Genomic DNA, 21,443 nt, shown 5'->3' with positions numbered 1-21,443 from the left:
GTCCAACCTAAAATTTGGAAGAGTGAAAACCTAATACAACTAGCAGTTTATTAGAGAGTCATATGAGAGCACCTGGGTAGCTTGGTCAGGTCACCATCAGACTCTTGACCTCAGCTTAACTCTTCCCCCCCCCCCCCCCGCCAGCTCAACTCTTGATCTCAGGGTCATTAGTTCAAGCCCCTGTGTTGGAAAGAGGAAGAGAGAGAGAGAGAGACTTAGTAATCTGGCCAGGACCACAGAGAATTAAAAATCAGAAACTGAAAAAAGAAAAAAATCAGAAATTGTTTCCCCGCATTAAGGAAATAGCTAAATAATACTTCCAAATCTCAAGAGGGGCCATACAGGAGCTGTTAATGGGAACCCTACAGAAGACTTTTTAATGGGAGGAGAAAAAAAAAAATTGGAAGAGAAACCGTAAGACAAACTACGTGCCTAGCTGGACACCAAGCCCAAAGTGGAGTCACTTGTGCTAAGCCCAAGTCCCCAAACTAAGATCAAATACCGAACTTACAGTTGCAGCCTCCCCCCAGGAGTGGAACCTTACACCAGTCGACCCGATTACACCGGGTCAGCACTAGTGAGGTCATCAGCCTGAGAGATCCCTGCTGTCCCCTAAAGGAGGGTGACCTTGCCACAATCTGCCCCTTTTGCTTTTTCTCTCTCGCCACAGTTCCATGTGCCTCTCCCTGCAAGTGCCACCGCCACTGTGCCCACCACCCCAAAATCTTTTCCTCTTGTTACAGCTCTTCAGAGTTCCGATGGGCCAGATGGGATGCAGCTCACTCAATTCCTGAATCACGGACCAGAGCCAGTGAGATCATGGAAGATTGACTCGGCTGAATTTTGTCTTTTAAGGTGTCAACGTGCCCACGGACAAGAGAGAAACAAGCCAAGATGTTAGAACCGTGCTTACGCCAGTCTGCTGAGATTGGAGGTGGGTTTTCTTTCTACACAAAACTTCCCACAAAATTTTCAAGAGCTTCTCTGGAAGTCTGTAGGACTGTTGATCGGGAAAATAAAAAGACTTCCACGCATTAAAAAATTAGATCCTTAAAAACGAGTAAAAACAAACAAGCAATTCAGCACGTATGTCAGCATAAATGGACACTCTGCTCCTCGGCGGAGGGGCCACCTCGAGATATTCGGGGGCCCCTGGGGGGCTCAGGGCGTGATCCCGGGGTCCAGGATCGAGGCCCCCATCGGCTCCTGCAGGGAGCCTGCCTCTCCCTCCACCTGTGTCCTGGCCTCACTGTGTGTCTCTCATGAACAAGTGAATAAATTACTTTAAAAGAGAGAGAGAGAGAGAGAGAGAGAAACAAGTTCAAGAGGAGGTGCAGAGGCTGCAGCACAGCACCGCGAGGCTCCCCGTGACCCATGCACAGCCCGCCGCACCCACACCCCCGCCTGGGAGGCTGCCAGGGTCGGCACCCAGAGGTGCCAGGTGAGAACAGGCCCTCGGAGGGCCGGGGAGTGAGGGAGCCTCTCTGCGTAAAAAACAAAAGCCAAACTGTTGCCAAAGGCTGTCAAAGGGAAAAGCCAGGTCTTTAACATCACCCCATCAAGGCAACCAATTTCAATTTATAAAATCAAAAAGCTCCCCTCCCCTCCCCTCCCCATCCCCAAAAAACAAGCTACCCTCCCAAAAACTGGCCCGGAAATCCAGCTGCCAGCATGGGGGGGGGGGGCAGCAGGAGGGGGGCAGGGCGCTGCTGGTGCAACCCTGAGGATTTGCACACCCTCTCGGGCCTGCACAGGAAGTCCCAGGCTGCGAGGAAGTGCCTTCCTGCCCCACCTTTCCTCAAGGCTGGAGATCGCCTACCCCCACACTGCCTACCCCCCCACACCAGCCCAGGGCGGTGCAGGGGGAGCTGCCTGCAAGGGGGAGATGCACACAGGCGCAGAGAGCCCCAGGCAGCCTTGAAGTGGAAAGAAGAGAGGCCAAAGGAGGCTTATTAGCATTAGGGTTTGGGGCAATCCTCCAGCCGCGCGTCTCTAACCTGAAGACCTGCAGGGGGAGGTCAGCACACGCAGCAATGCACGCTGCGGGGTCCCTGGGGGCCGGGAAAGGGACCTCCTGAGAAACGCAGATGTGGGGCTTCATCTTGCACGGTGGACCCCAGGTCCCCAGCACACAGATGTCAAGGTTCCCTCTCTCGTCCTTTCTCCCAGCCACCACTCCACTCCTCTCAGGGAGGAAAACCAGGGAAGGTTTTCACAGTCCTCTAACATGTCTAACACACCTTTTAAAACCACCACTTCCAGAATGCTCTAGAAAAGAACACTTGGTGTTGAACAGCATCTGATCCCCAAGGGCCACACTGTCCAGGCCCGACTACACGACCAATTCCAGGCCAGTCCTATGGTGCGTGTGACATGTGAGAGTCTTCCAATTTAGCACTTTCCTTCCTTAGGAACGGTTTCCCTTCCCAAAAATATCAAAATTGAAATACTCCATTTCCAAGTCCCACTCTGCCGGGAACCCCCTTCCGATCACCGGGTCTCCTAAGGCCCTGAGGCAGGATTAAGAAGAAAGGACACAGGGACTGGTACATGCTGGGTAAGCTCTGCACTGCTCCTTAGGACACGGAGTTCTGGGCCAGGTCCAAACATGGGTTACATGTGTCGCCCTCCCCAGAGGGCCCTGACCTGGGAAGGCTGTTGACCCCTGATGAGGATGCAGAGGCCAATGCAAAGGTCACCGGGGCAGCATGCTCCTCCAGGGCCTGGGAGGAAAATCAGTTGCCAACCAGCTTTGTGTGCGACTTAAGAAAGGAGGCTTCGTCCGTCCACCCGTGGGCCACCCATGGGCCACCCGAGGGCCACCTGTGGGCGGGGCTGGAGGGGAAATCGGGTGCGCAGACCTCTGCCCCTCCCTCCGCCCTCACTCAGAGCCACCACTCTGCTCTGAACGCGGAGGGGGGCCACCTCAGCCCAGCCCGGGAGGTCACCCCGGGAAGGGACCTGCCCACAGACACAGGCCACCAGCTCCCTGTCAGCCTCCTCCGCTGTTGGCAAAGAAAGTTAAAGCAAACTTTGGTCCCCATCTTCCTTCCCCACCACCGGATCCAGAACTCAGGGGGGGCACCGGGATGACAGGGGATCCTCCCGGACTATCCCAGCTGGTACGAAATGGGACTATTTCTAAGATAGAGAAATTCTGTTAGTCTCAGACAATGAAAGACCCCTTTTTTTTTCTTTTTTTTTAAGATTTTATTTATTTATTCATCAGAGACACAGGCAGAGGGAGAAGCAGGCTCCATGCAGGGAGCACGACGTGGGACTTGATCCCGGGTCTCCAGGATCTTGCCCTGGACCAAAGGTGGTGCTAAGCCACTGAGCCACCTGGGCTGCCCTTTTCTTTCTTTTTCTTTTCTTTTTCTTTTTTTTCTTTTCTTCTTTCTTTCTCTCTCTCTCTCTCTCTCTCTCTCTCTCTCTCTTTCTTTCTTTCAAGATCTTATTTATTTATTCATCAGAGACCCAAAGAGAGGCAGGGACACAGGCAGAGGGAGAAGCAGGCTCCACACAGGGAGCCCGACGCAGGACTCGATCCCAGGACCCTGGGGTCACGCCCCAGGCCAAAGGCAGATGCTCAACCCCTGAGCCCCCCGGGTGCCCCTAGGACCCCCCCTTCTGTCAAGGGATTTGAAGAGAAAGCACACACACTCCAAGCAACTGAAAAAACGGTTTCAGAAACTGACAAATACAAACCGTAACCTGGGTGCGCCTTTCACAAAATCACTGTGGTTTCCCACCTGAGGCAGATAAGCCACATTTTTCAAAACCTCGTGGTATTTTCAAAACATAAACACACCTTAGAAGTGTCCAGTGCTGGGCAGCCCAGGTGGCTCAGCGGTTTAGCACCACCTTCGGTTTAGCACCACCTTCGGCCCAGGGCGTGATCCTGGGGTCCCGGGATCGAGTCCCACGTGGGGCTCCCTGCGTGGAGCCTGCTTCTCCCTCTCCCTGTCTCTGTCTCTCTCTGTGTGTCTCTCATGAATAAATAAATAAAATCTTAGAAAAAAAAAATGTCCAGTACCATCTAGGGCTGGCGGAGGAAAGGGAGCTCGGGGCGTGTGCTCAGCCCCCAGGCACAGGCCTCTGCCTCGAGCCCCGCACCCTGACCTCCCACCACCTGGGAGCCGCTCCCAACCTCAACTAGTATTTCTCTCTCTCTCTCTCTCTAGCTTTTTCTTCAGTTCCCACTTCCTGAATTTGCAGGTCTCTGTCAACACCACCACCAAATCATGTTTTTCCCTTTCTGCTCGGTAAATGCATCAATTCTGACAGTTGACAAATATTTGCCAAGCGCCTAATATTTAGCAAATAGCCGCGCGAGGCCTGGGGTGGAGCAGGGAGCAGAGCACAGGTTCTATGTGCTTGGGGGTCGGGGTGGGACATGGAAAGAGGTATCATCGGGGAAGACGGGGGACAGAAAGGAAAGCAAAGGAGAGAAACAGCTTGGGAAGGCTTCCTGGGAGAGGTGAGATCTTAACTGGATCCAGCCTCAGGTGTTTATAAATTCTTCTGTCAAAGATAAAAGTCATTCCTGGTTTGCTTCCCCATCAAACAAGTTACCCAGAGCCCATAAAACTAGAGAGAGAAGCGGCCAGAGCTCCTAATGGAAGGATTTAGAAAACCAGACGACAGACCTCAAATCAGCTAATTTTAGACAAAGAGAAAATACTTTCTGTGCTGCTACAGGGTATTTTTAGAAGGCTGTTTCAGTTAACCACTCTGAACATCTCATCAGGAAAAAAAAAAAAAAACAAAATTTCAAATTTACAAAGCAAGTTAACGGCTTCCTTTGTGCCTCATGGCTTTCATCCTAAACAGAAAATAAACAATCGGCATTCTGCAACTAATTCCATTCTATGCCTAAACACTCTAAGTACCTGCTAAGCACTTAGGGAACAAAGTTGACTCTAGCTGTTCTTTCTTACTGTATTTCTTAAGGAAACACTGAACAGGGGATCCCTGGGTGGCTCAGCGGTGTGGCGTCTGCCTTTGGCCCAGGGCCTGATCCTGGGGTCCTGGGATCGAGTCCTGCACTGGGGCTCCCTGCATGGAGCCCTCTTCTCCTTCTGTCTCTCTCTCATAAATAAATAAATAAAAATCTTAAAAAAAAAAAAAAAGGAAACACTGAACGATGAAGCACATATGAGCAACAGGCAATAAATTAGCACAAAATGCTAAGTTTTCCCTCCCTTCCCAAACCACCCAAACACAGTTTAAACAACACTTCATAAGCAGAGAGCAACGCCAAGCCTATCCACTAGGCTCTTAAAACCTGACTACTGGCTCAGCCTGAGAACAAATCAAACTCTGAAGTTTAGGATAAGAAGTTCCAGAAAGTTCAGCTTCCACTGCGCACAGTGGCACCTGCTTATTTTCTGCAAAAAATACATCAGTCTTGGAGATTTGGACTGGACCACCCAAGGCCCTGCCACTCCTTTTTCAGATGTTACAATCTCAGCCTAATTTCCTGAAAATACCCATGAGGCACCAAGCAGACTGCCCCTGGGTCTTGGATTCCTGCCAGCCAGGAAGCCTGCAAGGAAAACACAACAAGCTCACTCTGAAATGCTCGCTGCTAAGACCCTCAAATGGTTGTGCTATTCATATTAGTCCCATTCATTCAACAGGTTAACGAGTGCCCAGCCCTGTGCCAGGGCACTTCCCAGATATAGACCCTGCCCTTGAGGAGCTCAGGGAAGGGAGAGAAGCAGGTGGTTTCTTGGGAACGGCTTCCCTCTCAGCAAATACTGTGCACGCTGCCACGTGTCAGGTACTAGTGCAGACACCGTCCTGGCCCCAGTGCACTGAAGTGCACCCCCTGCATGGGGGAGGTGGGGGGGGCCTCATCCATTTATTTTTGTAGAACCTTTTCCAAACTGACGACATGATGACACTCCACATCCTTAAGCATGAATCTCTGAATAAAGCTGTTCTCCTACATCATCAAAACCCCTTTATCAGGGATCCCTGGGTGGCGCAGCGGTTTGGCGCCTGCCTTTGGCCCAGGGCGCGATCCTGGAGACCCGGGATCGAATCCCACATCGGGCTCCCGGTGCATGGAGCCTGCTTTTCCCTCTGCCTGTGTCTCTGCCTCTCTCTCTCTCTCTCTCTCTCTCTCTGTGACTATCATGAATAAATAAATAAAATCTTTAAAAAAAAAAAAAAAACCCCTTTATCATACCTGAGAAAACTGGGAAGAGCTTAATCTCCATTCCGTATTAAAAGTTCCCCATCTGTTCCAGAAATACCTTTTATAGCTGTGTTTGATCCAATCAAGGTGCTCCTATTGATCTGTTAGGTCTCTTTGGTCTTATTTTAAACCACGGTTCAATCCACTTCTGTTTTCACTAAAATGTCAGCGTTCAAAGATGAAATAGGCACAAACATAAAGAGAAAAAATACTGCTGCATTCTAGAACTCAGAATTTTCATTCCCAGGTAACCAGGGTATCAGGTGTATCAAAAGTTCTAGATTGCTAAGTGTAAGGACAGCCAATTGCCGATGCACCCCAAGCCCCCAGCAGCCCAGAGAACCCGAGCGAACGTCAGGCATCCCGAAGGACCATCCGCACCATGAGCGTCTCCGGCCTGCCCAGAGCATCTGGCGACCCAACTGTCTGCTGCGCTGTTCCGGCCTACTCCCTTCCCTGCGCAGAGATTACAGGCTGGCCTCTCAACCCTGTGGGAACTAATAATAACCAGTGGTAAAGCCAGTGATTTCCCAGGTGGACAGATCAGCTGTGAAGAAAGCAAAATTAGACACTTTCTGGGAACCTTCAGCGAGACTCTGCAACCACACCAGACCTTCGGGATGCCATTCAATCGGCCTTCAAAGACCCCAATACCATGGGTGTCCACGTGGCGGGCAGAGCAAGGCCCGGCTTCTGTCCTGCAAAACACTGAAATGCTTCCAGAAGAAAGTTCCCGCTGCCGACTATTATCAGCAACCTCCCGTGACTTTTTAACTCACGTACTCTTGACCAACAAAAAGTGATCGCTTAACATTCCTCTTTCATTACCTTCTAAGTCTCTTCACCTGCTTGTCAGCAAAAAGGATCATCATAAAAATACCTGCCCTCAGAGGGTCCTTGTTGAGAGTAAGGGAGGTAACACACATGAAGCCCTTTCCAGTGTCAGGGCCTACCGTCATCCTTACCACTGCTACTGGCACCTTTTTTAAAAAAATTATATTACTTCTTTAAGCAATCTCTGCACCTAACGCGGGGATTGAATTTACAACCCCAACATCAAGAGCTGTGTGCTCCACTCATGTCTCTCATGAATAAACAAAATCTTTAAAAAATAGATAAATCAATCAATCAATCAGTCTAACTTACTGACAGCGCACCTGGGGGCACAGTTGGTATAAGCATCGGGACTGTCGGTCTCAGCTCTGGTCCTGATCTCAGGGGCCTGGGATGCAGCCCTGCCCGGGTCTCTGAGCTCAGCAGGGAATCTGCTTGAGCTCTTCCTCTCCCTCTGCCCGTCCAGCTCACGCATGTTCTACAATAAATTCTTTAAAAAGCAAAAAACAAAAACTGACTTAGTGACAACTATTAAACTGGGGCAGACATAATGTATAGAGAACTGAAAAAATTAGCAGTGGCCTTCAATAAAGTTTAATTTTTTAAAAAGATTTTATTTATTTATGAGAGAGGCAGAGAGACAGAGAGAGAGAGGCAGAGACACAGGCAGAGGGAGAAGCAGGCTCCGTGCAGAGAGCCCGACGTGGGACTCGATCCCGGGACCCCAGGATCACACCCTGGGCTGAAGGTAGCGCTAAAACCGCTGAGCCACCCAGGCTGCCCAGTTTTTTTTTTTTTTTTTTAATACCAGTAATAGAACCCATATTCCTTGAACTAAGAAAACCACCACTGAGGAATAATGAGAAACTGAAGGTGTAAATCGCACAGAGCAAGCTCCCATCCCCGAATGGATTCCTGCTAATTCCCAAAACTCGCATGTAGCTGTGTCGTAAGGTAGGGCTCAAGTCGAGGGAAAGCACTGCTTTTGCTGTTCCACCAATCAGCAGGCACCACACCTTCCCTAGGGCTGTTATCCTCTTCTCTTTATCCAAGCACATTTTGTTAGAAACCTGACGGCTCTGAAAACGTGTTTCTTCCTTCTGCCTGCGGACTCAACAGAGAGCAACACAAGATGGTCTTCGTTATGTACATGGTTCCCGCCTCAAAATCTATTCCTCCAGATGCCCACAGGGTCATTTCAAAAGGGAAGAAAGGGGAGAGGAGAGATTTAGGGAAAGAAGTGACCAGTGCGGGGAACTGGCGGGAGGAGGGTCCACAGTTATGTCTGGGCTCCAAATCTCACACTTAGGTCATTCCTGCTTCCAGCACTGGGCAACTCCTCCAAGAAAGCAGCCCCTGTGGTTTCTATTTAAAACTTTTGAGTTTTCCCACAGAAGACACAGAATTAGCTACGCAGCTTTAACCTAGAATAGCTAAAACTTACTAAATGCTTGAACTTTCCAGGGTATACCCAAAGACACCACAAACATGTACCTCTCAAACCCTTTGTTCCTGGAGCCTGCATTCCCAGCCTGCCAGCACCAGGCCCACGCCCTCCCAGAAACATCCAGGACAGCAGAGTTCCGCTTCAACAAAGAGGCAAGTTTTGGCCTCCAACCGAAGCATAAAGACCCATTACACAGGGCAACACCAGGCAGCTACATTACGGGTTAAATAACTCAGTATTTCCTCCTTCCCCCACCCCAACACACATACACACGCTCCATGCTGTTTTACTCTCTTCTCCTTACCACTACCACTATTTAATATATAATTTAGGCATTTATCTTATTACAGGCTTCCCCACAAGCATCTGAGTTTCTGGGGGACACAGGTATTTTTTGTCCCGGTTTTGGTGTCCAAGACCTAGAGCAAAGCCTGGCATACAGATGGTGCTCAATACACATTTAAAAAAAAAAAAAAAAAAAGATTAATTGATTCATGAGAGACACACAGAGAGAGGCAGAGACAGAAGCAGAGGGAGAAGCAGGCTGCCCAGGGGGAGCTCAAGGCAGGAGTCGATGGGAGACCCGATCTCGGCACCCCAGGATCACGCCCTGAGCTGAAGGCAGATGCTCAACCACTGAGCCGCCCAAGCGCCCCTCCATACGCATTTCTGAACGAAAGAAACGAACAGGTTTTGCTGGGCATAACCTCAAAGGAGAGAACACTTTCTGAAAGCCTGCTATGCATCGAGCAAACGCTAGAACTTTACCTAAGAAACATTAGTGCCCTTCCACACGAGAAGCCAAGGCCAACCTGTGGGTCACAGACACAGCTCCACTTGGCAGGAGCAGAATCTGAACCCAAAGCCTCCCACCGGAGGGCTCTTCCCCTGTACAGAAAGCCCCAGAGACAAACCCTGAGAACAGACCTTCCCAAGTACAGGGCTGGGGCAGTAGGTTCTGCTGACTTCTTTAGTTGACATTTTATTTTAAGTAACCTCTACCCCCAGAGTGGGGCTCAAACTCACAACCCCCCCCCCCCGCCCACCTCACCCCACCCCCCGCCCCCCCCCCCCCCCCCCCCCCCCCCCCGCCCCGCCCGGACCAAGAGTCGCATGTTCCACCCACTGAGCCACCCAGGTGCCCGCTGACTTTAATGTTTAACAAATGCAAAGTAAAGCTTCTTGTGCATCCATGGAGACAGGGGGGAGATGGGGTGAGGCTCCGGGACTGCCTCCCAAATCCTCCGCATTCAAGAGGCCAGAGAGCAGGCAGGGAAAGGACAGTGGTGTCCCTGACGGGCCCTCCGCGCAAATGCATCATCCGAAGCAGAAAGGACGGCTAGTCTGGATTAAAGCAGACCAGCAGGGACGATGCTTCCTCAAAACACAACCAACAGTTATCCTGAAACAGACTGCCTGAAAGGAAGAGAGTTTCCAGAAACTTCTCCAGCTTTTTTTTTCTAACTTCCAAGTATTGTGCATTGAGTATGTGTTATCTTAGTCACTGCATCAATTTTAAAAAAAGAAATTTCCCTGCGTTTCAAAGATAAAACAAATGACAGCACCATCACCTACTTAAAATTAAGATCTGATGTTGGCCTCCTCCTTAAAGGTCAAGAAATCAGATTAATGACCTACTGGTAACTTTACTCAGGAAATACGAAGCTGCGCTTGTCCCTAATAGCACCTCTCCAGGTTTGGGCAGCAGTTGTCTTACAAGACAAGCCAACATAAACCTCTCAGGATTCATACCCTTAAACACAATGAGCTAGTTCTTTAAAATAATTTCCTTTTAAATGCCTATTACAACAGCTCGTAAGGTCACTGGTGAAGGATAATGGAATTAGCAAAGAGAGGTATTGCTTTTAGTGGAATTATTTTCCTTTTTTAAATAATTTATTTATTCATGAGAGATAGGGCGGGGGGCAGAGACACAGGCAGAGGGAGAAGCAGGCTCCATGCAGGGAACCTGGGCGGCGCTAAACCGCTGAGCCACCTGGGCTGCCCGTGGAATTATTTTCTAGTGTCCCTTGGGGCGGAGGACAGGATTTGCTTCCAGAAACATTGCTAATAAAATTTTTAAAAACTGGGGATCCCTGGGTGGCGCAGCGGTTTAGCGCCTGCCTTTGGCCCAGGGTGCGATCCTGGAGACCCGGAATCGAGTCCCCCGTCAGGCTCCTGGTGCATGGAGCCTGCTTCTCCCTCTGCCTATGTCTCTGCCTCTCTCTCTCTCTCTGTGTGTATGACTCTCATAAATAAATTTAAAAAAATTTTAAAAAAATTTTTTTTTAATTTTAAAAACTAAAAAATTTAAAAAATTTAAAAAAGAAACATTGCTAATAATTCTTAACCCTTAGCATTTGATTTATCTATACTTTCTTTCAAATTTTGCTATATTAAAAACACAAGGGGCGCTGGGTGGCTCAGTCTGTTAGGCATCTGCCTTCGGCTCCGGTCACGATCTCGGGGTCCTGGGATCGAGCCCCATATTGGGCTCCTTGCTCAGCAGGGGGCCTGCTTCTTCCTCTCCCCTGGCCTGCAGCTCCACCAGCTGGTGCTCTGTCTCCGTCAAGTAAATAACTGAATAAATCTTTAAAAGACAAGCAAGATTTGCTGTATGTTGAAAAGGTACACCCCCCATCTCCCCCCACCCCTTGGAAAAGTGACAGGGAAACAGACTCATTTACTTTTATTATAAAATTCGCAAACAGATCAAATCAGGATAAAGTACTCCACAAAAACCGATCCCTCCCGGATCCTAAAGTGAACTGCACGGGGGCTTAGGACAGCCTTGGCATTCAGCCCAAGAGCTAGGGACCCGGTCTCTCTAGGCTTGGCCACTGTGCTTTGACTTCTTCATTACTCAGAGAGCAACCACCAGTTGGGGTTTAATTTAGGAGGAACTAATCTTATCAGGAAATTGCTTTGTATTTCAAACTGTTCCAAAAATATCTCACCCCTGCCTCGCTTCACCTCTCTGCCACCTCCCTCACCTCCTCCTCCCTGGGGAGAAGAATTTATTTAACAGATGGACTGCCTCTGAGAATGAGCTCTCCCTAAAAACATTAACGGCATAAAAAATGTGTTTTGAAACTAGACTGTCCAAGCTCATGGTCGCTGACCCATCGGCCCCTCATGCCTCCCTCCCATAATTTGTTCTTATCAATTTTCAAATAATTCTATTTTGCTCTGTGCTACAGACGGGGTTGTTCGCATCCTCCCCAAAATGTGTACGTTGAAGTGCTAATCCCCAGGGAGATGGCATTAGGGGGTGAGGCCTTTGGGAGGTGATAGGGCCTAAAGGGATAGAACCCTCAGAGAAGAGACTCCAGAGAGTTCCCTCGCCCCCAACCACCCAGTGAGGACACAGCAAGCTGTGAGCCAGAAGCAACACCCGCCCCCCCAGACACCCCATCTGCCAGGCCCCTGGTCTCCGACTTCCAAGACTCTAGAACTGTGAGAAATAAGCTCCTGTGGTTACATGCCACCTTGCCCATGGTTACAGGACCCTCTGTAAGCATGTGCTGCCTCAGGTGGGCATTTCGCTGCCCTCCACTGCCCGGCCCATCAGTTCCTCAAGGAGCTGCCTGGGTTTGCCTCCTGCTGCCTCAGGAATAGGAGCCACCAGATAGCTCGCCTCGTCCTCATCCTGGGGACTCCCACAAAAAAATTCATTGCTCTTCTGGCACCAGAGGATTTTTACCCCCCCTAAGAATTTTCAGGCTGCAAACTCTTATTCTTTTATAGACACGGTCTTTTTAAAGAGTGCATCTGTGGGTATCAAATTTCAGCCATGTATTGATTTTACTACTTTAAATTAGATTTCCAGACACTTCGCAGTCAGCCCCCAAATACTACCTAAATAAATAGTGCCACCCACACTTGCACCACAGATGAGCACTATGCAACGTGACACTTTTTAAAAAGCAAATGCATCTCTCCCAAGCTCCCTTAGGATTATCAATGCCTTGGAGCACACTTTCATCTTTCTCCAGTGCAGAGCTCAATTTCGGGGACACGGGAGACGCTCCACAAATGACAGGTGGAAGGATCAAAAGCAAGATTACAGCAGGTGGAGGCCTCACTGAGCATCTGGCTGGTCCCTCACACACACTCAGGGCAGGAGCGGAGGCTGAGCCACTGGAACCGGTGCCCAGTCCGGTAGGGAACCTGGACACCATGTCCCACCCTCTCTGCTCCTAAAGTGAATTTACTTTAAAAAAAAAGGGGGGGGGGGATCCCTGGGTGGCGCAGCGGTTTGGCGCCTGCCTTTGGCCCAGGGCACGATCCTGGAGACCCGGGATCGAGTCCCACATCGGGCTCCCGGTGCATGGAGCCTGCTTCTCCCTCTGCCTGTGTCTCTGCCTCTCTCTCTCTGTCTCTGTGACTATCATAAATAAATTAATTAATTTAAAAAAAAAAAAAAAGTAAGCTCTTGGGACGCCCGAGTGGCTCAGTGGTTAAGCACCTGCCTTCAGCCCAGCTCCTGATCCTGGAGTCCCGGGATCGAGTCCCATGTCAGGCTCCTTGCAGGAAGCCTGCTTCTCCCTCTGCCTGGGTCTCTGCCTTTCTCTGTGTCTCTCATGAATAAATAAATATTAAAAAAAAGTAAGCTCTATGCCCCAGCGTGGAGCCCAACACTGGGCTTGAACTCAGGACCCTGAGATCAAAACCAGAGTAGAAATCAAAAGATGGAGGCACAACCAACTGAGCCACCCAGAACCCCCTCAAGTGATCGTACTCTTGAGTTCCTTTTATGTGTGGTCAAATACACATGACATAGAATTTAACCTTTTACCCATTTTTAAATTCTTTCAAGATGTATGTATTTGAGAGAGAGAGAGAGCATGAGTGGGAGGGGCAGAGGAAAAGAAGAGAATCTCAAGCAGACACCTCGCTGAGTATGGAGCCCGACGTGGGGCTCAATCTCATGACCCCGAGATCAAGGGTCGCACGCTCTGAACCTGCCAGGTGTCCCACACGCTACCCATTTTTAAGTTCAGTGGCCTTGAGCACGGTTCACAGTTGTAAACCCTACTTAATGTGATCACCAACACCCACCTCCAGAATGTTTTCTTATCTCCCCCTCTTCCTCTCCCTCAGCCTGACAACCACCATCCTACTTTACCACGTGGAATCTGACTACTCGTGGAATCTGACTACTCGAGGCAGCGCAAGTCAGTGGAATCGCAGTCTTCTTCTGACTAAGCTTAATGTCTAAGGTTCCTCCACAATGAGGCAAGTGTCAGAATTTTACTTTAGACAATTACTTTGTTGACAGCCTGCAATGAATGGTCCATAAATTAAAAGGACCAGTATCAGGAAATCCCAGATTTTCCATGGGGCAGACAGGCCCGATTCTCTGATCACTTCTTGCCTGAATGAGCCTTCAGCCTGATTTTTCTTATCACCGGGCTTACAGACGCAGGCTTGTGTAAACAGCTTTCACTGCACAAATTCACCCCCATTCAGCATTTCCCCACCACCAGTAGATAAGAGTGTTTAATGTTCTTTATCTTTCATTTCAACTACTTTGGAAGGTCTGGGGCATAGAAAAAGGAAAGCAGGAAAGCACAAGCAATTCTGCACTCTTCTTTGCACTAAAAATTCATTAATAAGATCTCTTTCTTAGAGTTACTTAGATAAGAGTCCCATACCAGGGGCACCTGGGTGGCTCAGCGGTTGACCATCTGCCTTTGTTTGGCTCAGGTCGTGATCCCGGGATCTGAGATCAAGTCCCACATAGGGCTCCCTGCAGGGAGCCTGCTTCTCCCTCCGTCTATGTCTATGTCTATGTCTCTGTCTCTCTCTCTCTCTCTGTGTCTCTCATGAATAAATAAAATCTTTTTAAAAAAAAAAAAAAGTCCCACACCATAAAATTCACCCATGTGAAGCATACAAGTCAGTAGTTTTAGTATTCTCACAATATGTACCAACACCCCCAAGATCTAAGTTCACAATATTCTCAGACCCAGAAAGAAACCCTGTCCCCAGGGGCAGCCTGGGTGGCTAAGCAGTTGAGCGTCTGCCTTTGGCCCAGGGCCTGATCCTGGGGTCCTAGAATCGAGTCCCACATCGGGCTCCCTGCACGGAGCCTGCTTCTCCCTCTGCCTGTGTCTCTGCCTCTCTCTGTGTGTGTCTCTCATGAATAATAATTTTTTAAAAAAAGAAACCCTGTCCCCATTAGTACGTGGACCCCACTCCTTCCCATTATGCCACTCCAGAGTTTCTATCTAATAGTCTTACATTCCAGGAACACCAGGCTGGCTATGTGAGTAGAGCACAGTGACTCTTGATCTTGGGGTTGTGGGTTCAAGCCCCACACCGGGTGTTGAGATTACTTTGAAATCTTGGGGCACCCGGGTGGCTGAGACGGTTGGGCATCCGACTCATGGCTTCAACTCGGATCATAATCTCAGGGCGGTGGGATTGAGCCCTATATCAGGCTCCATGCTCAGCAGAGTCTGCTTGGAGATTCACCCTCTCTCTCCCTCTCCCCCCACATGTGCATGCATTTTCTCCCTCTCTCTCTCTCTAGCTCTAAATAAAACTAAAAATATATATTAGTCAGACTAGTGGCCAGATTATTGTGCCAAGCTAGAAATTACTCCTCCCACTGCTGCTAAATTGATTTTATTGGGTTTTAGAATGGAGAAAACAGAGGGAGAACTGGCATTCTGACAGTGAACAATAACAACACCACTTTCCGAAATAAATTTGCTCTTGACTTAGAGAAGCTCCACTAACAACTGCCCGCTACCAACCTGGTGATGCCTGAGGGTAAACCTGAGCTGGGAATCCATGGTCATCACCCTTAGACATCCTTCCATAGACATGCTGCTGATTGGTTCCTGACGATCCCGAGACTTTAAGGAGAATTATGCTGAGAATTATATACTGAAACAATCAGCTTTCTAAGTAACGAAATCATGAAGCAATAAGTATGTGATTTCTGTGGTAAACCTGACATAAGGTGACCACATATTCATAAACTCTCCTGGAGTTAAGAGGAAGCAAAAGACAATCCTCCGTAAGTCAAAAGAAGTCCCCAAGTCTGGGGGCTGTGCAAGTGCTGGCTGGGAAAATCATCTTTCTTCTACAAAAGACTTAGTGCCCATAAAGCCCTGGTCCTAAAGTGTGTTAAAAACAAAAACATGGGCCCCTGGGTGGCTCAGCGGTTGGGCATCTACCTTTGGCCCAGGGAGGGATCCTGAGGTCCCGGGATCGAGTCCCACGTTGGGCTCCCGCAGGGACCCTGCTTCTCCCTCTGCCTGGGTCTCTGCCTCTCTCTGCGTCTCTCATGAATCAATAAATAAAATCTTTAAAAAAAAAAAAAAAAAGCCTGAGGCCTGGCATGAAGCGAGCACCGTACCACAGTGTACACTGAACAATACAGAAGGTTTAAAAACAATGCCTTGGAAGGAGTCACAGATCTGGGTCTACAAAGCAAAACATATGGTCATATTTCCGTATGTCGTCTTCTCAGAAAGCTACACTACTCAAGAAACCTTCAGATGACCACGTTTATTTGTGATTAGCACCTCAGCTCTTTACCTTGTAGCTTCTATTCCACCCTCCTCCATCCCTCTGCACAAAGGAAATTGCTGATACACCGAAAAGCACGGTTATCACCAACTGGTCTACTGTACATTTCAAGCCGCTGCCTTAGCACTTCCAGTAATTCAAAAAGACTGTCTGGGGGCGCAGGGCTGGCACAGGGGGTGACACATGTGACTCTTGGTCTCAGGGTTGTGAGTTTGAGCCCCACATTGGGTGTGTAGAGGTTACTTAAAACTAAAACCTTTAGGGGGAATCCCTGGGTGGCTCAGCGGTTTAGCGCCTGCCTTTGGCCCTGGGCGTGATCCTGGGGTCCCGGGATCGAGTCCCACGTCGGACCCCCTGCATGGAGCCTGCTTCTCCCTCTGCCTGTGTCTCTGCTCCTCTCTCTATGTCTATCATGAATAAATAAATAAAATCTTAAAAAAAAAACTAAAACCTTTAAAATATTTTAAAAAACACGTTGGGGCACATGGGTTTGTTCAGTGGTTGAGCGTCTGTCTGCCTTTTAGCTCAGGGTCATGGTTCCAGGGTTCTGGGATCGAGTCCTGCACTGGGTTCCCCGCAGGGAGCCTACTTCTCCCTCTGCCTGTGTCTCTGCCTCTCTGTCTCTCATGAATGAGTAAAAACAAATCTTTAAAAAAAAAAAAATTTCCTGTCTTCTCACTCTCCTGCCCGTAGGATGTGAGTGTGTCCTAGAGGTCACAAGACCCACTTTCCTCACTGACTCCAACCTACAGCAGGGGGAGAACAAGTACGTTAGAATCAACGGAGGCATTTTTTTTTTTTTAAAGATTTATTTATTTATTTATGTTGGACATAGAGAGAGAGAGAGAGGGAGGCAGAGACACAGGAGGAGGGAGAAGCAGGCTCCATGCCGGGAGCCCAACGTGGGACTCGATCCCGGGACTCCAGGATCGCGCCCTGGACCAAAGGCAGGCGCTAAACCACTGAGCCACCCAGGGATCCCCAACGGAGGCATTTTTAAAAATCCAAGAGGCTCCTGGGCCCCAGAGCCACCAATCAAAGCTCCTGGGCAGACCCACCCAGTACACTTCCAAGAGCTTTTAGGAGCAATTCAGACGCCCACCCTTGGTGAACTCTACTTCTCCAGAGCTCTAGCCAGGAGCCCTGGTCCACTCTCACAGCCACAGCCAGTGGCTGGCCACAACCCTTCTGACCTTCAGCTCTACTGCAATGTCCTTACCACTGCCCCATGCATCTTTCTGAAGAGGGAAATATCTCAAAGGCTTCGTGGCCACAGAATCAAGAAAGCACCTCCAGGACCTAGTCCAGGACTGGGGGCCAGGTTTACACCTGCCACATATCTCATGTGTGCATCAAACACAAGAATCCGTTGGGAGCACAGACCCCACCCCCTAGCCCAACCTCTAGTGCCCCCATGTCTGAGGTCCAGCTGCCTTTCAAAGTACAGGCCTCATTCCTCCTTCTATACAGAGCCTGGTACCAGGACAGCACAGCACACCATCAGGCCCTTTCCTCCACACTTCCTGTGTCATGGTCAGCCAAGTGCATTTCTTTTTTTGGGTACCTCATACAGCACTCTTGAAAACTGGACCTATTTCCCAATTACTCTGTTTTATACTCCTAGAAGGACCCCCCCACCCCCAGAAAAAGAACAACCCTGTGAATAAAACAAATATAGGCCTCATTTACTTTTGATGAATAATAGATCACATGACATAGCACTGGGCAAAAGACGGCAGCTGCAGAAAGAATACTGAATTATTTCATTTATATAAAAAGTTTGGGATGAAGCAAAGTTAACTCATAGTAACAGAAGTCAGAATAGTGGTTCTAGCCAAGGGGTGAAAGGATTACTGATTAGGAATAGACATGAAAGTGTTTGCTTCAGAAGCACATAAACTTTTAAAAATAAATAAATTTAAAAAAAGGAATGGACACAAAAGAACCTTCTGGGGTGTCAGAAATGTACTGTATTTTGAGCTGGGGGGTAGTTGGTAGGGGAAGGTGGAGAGAAAGAGACCCTCATGAAGCTGTGATGGAGATTTGCACATTTTACTTTATATTAGTTATACCTCAAATTTCAAAATTCAAATACATAAATGAAGATTCTGTGTCTGAAGATAAAACAAGCTCCATTCTTAACCTCAGAAACAACGTGGGGTTTTTTTTCTTCTCTTTTTTCTTTTTTTGGTAAGAGAAGGCAGGCTAGAAGGCTAGTAAGAGTTTTACTTTATAAAACCTATACCTAAAAGCACCCAAAAACTTTAAAAATTAAAAAAAAAAATTTTAATAAATTAAAAAAAATAAAAAATAAAAATAAATTTAAGATTTTTTTAATTTACTTATTCATGAGAGACACAGGGAGAAAGGGAGAGACACAGGCAGAGGGAGAAGCAGGCTCCACCCCAAAGCGGGTCTCGATCTCAGGACCCAGGGATCACACCCTGAGCCAAAGGCAGACGCTCAACCGCTAAGCCACGGGGTGTCGTTCAAAATGAAAATATTTGTACAGAAAGGATAACTTCATCTGTAACGTCCTGTCCTGTAAAGGACAGTGGGTAACAATGCCAATTCTCACAGGGTTGCTGTGATGCTAATCAACAGAGATAACATAATAAAGCACTGAATACAGTGCCTACTGGTCAGTACAGTATCTACTCATCACTTTATCAGCTTGCAGGAATCATCTGTCCATGTCCTTCAATCTCTTTCAGCCCAGCCCTCAAAAGTTCTCAGCCTAGCAGGCATCTGATAGGGGGAGAATAAACTCAGAAGCTCTCTGAAACCATGCAAGCCATAAACAATCCCCACCTGATTCCAGGATACCCAAGCTGTCTAGGCCACACTTATCATACCTGGGTCTATAAAATCCTCTGGGCACGCCCAGGTGTACCAGAGGTCGTTGGGATAAAGCTGGCATATAAACCTGAGGCAGGCTTACTTACAACTCAGAAGAAAACCCATTTATATTTAAGCTGACCTTAAGACTACGTTTGCTAACACACAGCACTGCTGAGAAGTCGTAAGCTCCCAGCTGCAGGCACTGCGAGTGTGGTTCACTGGCCCTCACTCCTCCAGACCCACTCTTGTACTCTTGCTCTCCCCACCTTCATTTCTAGAACAGTTTTAATAGCATGAGCACCAGGAATTTAGAATATTCCTGGCTCTCTACCTTAGAAAGCTCTTATCAAGGTACTCATGGCTTTGTAGGCAATTTTAACTGATGATGGTTTAGGCTATTTCCTTGAATTATCAACACCACTCTCTATGGCTTACTGACCCTGCAAAGCAAAATATTTATATTCAGTAATGTCGACATGCAAAAAATCCAAAGAACAGGAAACTACAGTTAAGAAAAACAAAATACCACAATAAGATTAACAAACTATATGCAATTTTAAGGACACCTTTAGGAAGTTGCCTTTGTGTGAAAGCATATTTTGGACACAACTGTTTGCATGCCACAATGAATCTTAACTTCATTTAAATGATTAGTCAATCAAGGGGAACAAATGAAACTCTGATAAAGTGAAAAAATTAAATAGTCCTTGTTTAGGACTAAACTGCCAGGAACCTCTGGGTAATTTTTACCCACAGGCACCAAAATAAAATCATATGCAAATTTTTTCTATTACAAAAGAAAAACAAGACAATTACAGGAGGAAAAAAAAAAAAAAAAAAAAAAACAGAAGCCAAATGAGATTAACCTATCATCCGAAGAGGTAAAATTTTTGGGGTTTTTTTATTTTCCCTAGTCTTGTATTTAAATTATACATGCTGTTTTTAAAATCTTTTCCGGTTAAAAAGTTTTGTAGTATCTGTGTACTGAATACTTTAACAATCTCTAATGTCTGTTGGTGAAAGGGTACAGAGTTTCTATTCTGTAGAATGAGGGAGTCTAGAGAATGTCCAGGCAGGATAACTATAGTTAATGTTCTACTGCACACAGGAAACATGTTACCACGGTTGCTCTCATCCCACAAAAAAAAAGGTCAATGTGAGATGACACGTTAATTAGCCTGTTAAATAAATAAATAAATAAATAAATAAATAAATAAGAATTAGCCTGACTGTAATAATCCGTACACTGTGGATACCTAGTCATGTTGTAGATCTTAAATATATAAAATTTTTATTTGTTGATTTTTAAGGATTTGAGAGAGAGAGAGCAAGAGAGTGAGTACAAGCAGGGGGAAGCAGGCTCCCCCCTGACCAGGGAGGCTGATGCGGGGCTCCATCCCAGGACCTGGGATCATGGCCTGAGTTGAAGGCAGATGCTTAACTGACCAAGCCACCCAAGTGCCCCATAAAATTTTTATTAAAATAAAAAAACATGTAATAGGGCAGCCCTGATGGCTCAGTGGTTTAGTGCCACCTTCAGCCAAGGGTGTGATCCTGGAGACCTGGGATCGAGTCCCACATCCGGCTACCTGCATGGAGCCTGCTGCTCCCTCTGCCTGTGTCTCTCATAAATAAATAAAATCTTAAAAAAAAAAAAAATGTAATAGATAATATGTGAATGTTATTTTGGACGAGGCCCTGTCTGTTTTTTACATTCATTAACTTTGGTCACATTCAAAATGACCTAAAGAAAGCTGTGATTACAATTATCAGAGCCATTAAGAAACTTGCCCACATGGGGATCCTGGGTGGCTCAACGGTTTAGCACCTGCCTTCAGGCCAGGGCCTAATCCTGGAGACCAGGGATCCAGTCCCTCGTTCCGTTCCCTGCAGGGAGCCTGCTTTTCCCTCTGCCTGTGTCTCTGCCTCTCTCTGTGTCTCTCTCATGAATAAATAAAATCTTTTAAAAGAGTTGTTTAGGGATCCCTGGGTGGCGCAGCGGTTTGGCGCCTGCCTTTGGCCCAGGGCGCGATCCTGGAGACCCGGGATCGAATCCCACATCGGGCTCCCGGTGCATGGAGCCTGCTTCTCCCTCTGCCTGTGTCTCTGCCTCTCTTTCTCTCTGTAACTATCATAAATAAATAAAAATTTTAAAAAAATTTAAAAAAATAAATAAATAAAAATAAGAGTTGTTTAATCTTTTTAAAAAAATGCTTGATGAGCCTTTATATGACAAATCTTTTCATATATCCATGGGTTTTGGTGGGTTTTGTTGTTTTTTCTTTTAATTGAAGGATAAATTTTGAGAAGTAGAATTGCTAGGTCAGAGGAGAAAGCAAACCACTTAAGAAACCAGGTAAGGGGTGCCTGCCTGCCCCACTGGGTAAAGCATGGGACTTCATCTCAGCACTGTCAGGTCAAGCCCCATGCTGGGCACAGAACCTACTTCAAGTAAAAATTTAAAAAATAAATATATAAGCAGGTGATTTATCAACCTGAGCTTATTTTACCAGCTTACAGGAAGCCTAATACAGTAGAGAAAAGATCATTTGCAACAAATAACTGCAATTT

General features: G+C 47.5%; 1 protein-coding gene across 4 annotated transcripts in view; it reads right to left on the bottom strand.

Annotated features, from left to right (window-relative positions):
• RASSF3 (Ras association domain family member 3) overlaps positions 1-21,443 on the bottom strand; it is a 72,420-nt gene that overhangs the window by 22,556 nt on the left and 28,421 nt on the right. Inside the window, exon 1 of one of the 4 annotated variants that reach the window (XM_038549915.1) lies at positions 7,363-7,481. The exons of 2 other annotated variants lie outside the window; for them this stretch is intronic. The gene's annotated coding sequence lies outside the window, so the exon portion shown is untranslated. Of the gene's footprint in view, positions 1-6,263; positions 6,390-7,362; positions 7,482-21,443 lie in introns of those variants that run through there. One more of the 4 variants, XM_038549914.1, reaches the window with a different exon arrangement.

This window comes from Canis lupus, chromosome 10 (genome assembly GCF_011100685.1).
Source record: "Canis lupus familiaris isolate Mischka breed German Shepherd chromosome 10, alternate assembly UU_Cfam_GSD_1.0, whole genome shotgun sequence".
Taxonomy (NCBI): Eukaryota; Metazoa; Chordata; class Mammalia; order Carnivora; family Canidae; genus Canis; species Canis lupus.
This window is presented reverse-complemented; position numbering and strand designations above follow the sequence as displayed.